Here is a 2,330-nt window from a genome sequence, read left to right on the forward strand (position 1 = left end):
GAATATGTTTACTTCTGAACGGCACTGCATAAATGTGAAAAGTTGTTGGTCTTGAAATATCTCAGGATAGCACTTTTGGCAAACTCTTAGCCAAGGCTTCTTCATGGTGCTGTTATAAGATGGTATCCTGTTTTCTTGTTTATATGCTCATTTTGTTTGTTGTTGCTATTGTTTAAAACCTTTAGATGCAACCAATGTATATCTGAGCTTCAATATGTTTATATAGTATAAACTTGTACTGTGCATGAACCAGTTGAATCTTATGTACTACTTTCATTTGTTGTCTTATTATTAATTTAAATCTGTAAATAATTGCTTATGGTGATGTGATGCAGAGCTAAGTATTCTTTTTTGACTGTGAACAGTAGATCAGAAATCCCAGATTAATATTAAATGAACCAAGTTTTTAAATAAATTTTAAACTTGCAAATTCAAAAAATAAATCAGTCAGTGTAGAATAGGGTATATTTCTTTGAAGAAAAATAACTTATGGGTATCCCGTGGCTAAGAAGTATCTTTTTGGCCCACAGTTAAATATGCCTATATAAAGTTTAGAAAATTATAAATAGGCATTCCATAGATGACTGGGTATTCCTTGAAATCTGCCTATATTTGAAGAGGTATGTTAAAATAAAACATGTTAGTTTTATCAGTTAGGATACAGGTTAAACTGTAAAAAAGAAACTCTTAAAAGAGTGGCTCAACCAAGACAGACATTTATTTCCCTCTCCTAAAACAATCTAGAAGCAGACATCCATTGACTAGAACTTAGCCCATGCCCCCATCTTGTTCTCGGGAGGCTGGGAGTGTTAGGTAGAAAGCCTTGTGCCAACAAAAACTGTATATCACTGGGCTTCTGCTATCGGGAGACAAAGTAGCCATCTGTCACACACGTGTTGCCTCATTTAATCCTCAGAGCAACCCTGTAAGAGAGGTATTATTATCTTTCTCTTGTAAAGGGAAGAAACCTTTAGCTTAGGGGGTTTCAATAATGTAACCAAAGTTCATTAACCTAAAAAGTAGGAGAGCCATATTCAAGTCCAGGTCTGGTTTAAGGAGATTAAATCTTTGGTATAGAATGAAAATGTGAGCTTCTTACTGTGGTTTTTAAATATATACAATTGAGCGATGATTGAATATTATCCATTGTGTTACCTGTTGACACATATTTACATGTAAATGAGTGTAAATTTGTTGCAACATGAATAAGAAACCACTTTTGTACTTTTAACGAATCTAAAATATATAACAGGTAGGTTATGATGAAAGCAAAGACAAATTTAAATCAGTGGCTCAGCACATTTTCAAAAAATCCAGTGGACTGAGGAATGTAGTTCATTGGAGCCCAAAACTATTTGACAATTTGATATTATCTAAATCTGGAGCTCATTTAAAACAATTGACAGGCTGCCTCAAGAAACAGTGACGCCTCCCTCTCTCTTTCTCATTCACACACACACACACACACACACACACACACACACACACACACTTCATTTGCTGAAGCAGGGGAAAACTGATTTAGTAATTATTAATGACATAAAAAGGGTTCTCCAAGCTGCAAGAGACTGAATTAAATGATTTTTACAGAACCTTTCAAAATTTCTATGATTATGATTTCATAGCCCCCCACTTACCCTGCAAATAAAAAGCTTGTGTTAACTGTAACTAACTTATTAACTCTTAAAAAGGAAAAATGATTACTTAGAAGCTATCATTGATTTAATAGAATCAATAAAATTCCTTGCAGAGCTGGTACCTGGAAACTGAAAAATATATCTTTGAGAGAGAGTGAGGACAGAAAAAAGAGTTAACTCATTTTAAAAAAAAATTACGCTAGTATCTCTATTTCATGAATAAGAATGCTTTTGATTTTTATAAATGGAAATATATTTTGTAGTTTTCTGTTTAATTTTTTGTGTTGTTCTCTCAGAAGACACTAAAAAAATCTTTAGAATGTAAAACATATAATTCATTTTTAGTGAATCTTCTAACTTATCTGCATGTATTTACTAAACAGCCATGTTTTAGAAATTATTGCTAAAAAATTTGTTTTAAATACTATGGTCAGGGAATGTGTAATATAATATTTTTGTATACTTAACTGCCAAAAATGCTGGACAAAGGGGAACTGAAGTTTTCAGCATATCTTCAAAATGTCGATAAGCAAAGTTATTGCTTTTATATAGCACAAACTTTTTTTCAGGTAATAAAAAAGAATAATTTATTGTGAAATAATGATTCATTTTATAAATGTAAAATTATTTTTATAAATTTCATTGTTGAAAATCAAAAATTACTAGTTTTTTTAATGTTAAATTATAGTGAGA

The sequence above is a fragment of the Phocoena sinus genome, chromosome 17 (genome assembly GCF_008692025.1).
Source record: "Phocoena sinus isolate mPhoSin1 chromosome 17, mPhoSin1.pri, whole genome shotgun sequence".
In the NCBI taxonomy this organism is placed as follows: domain Eukaryota; kingdom Metazoa; phylum Chordata; class Mammalia; order Artiodactyla; family Phocoenidae; genus Phocoena; species Phocoena sinus.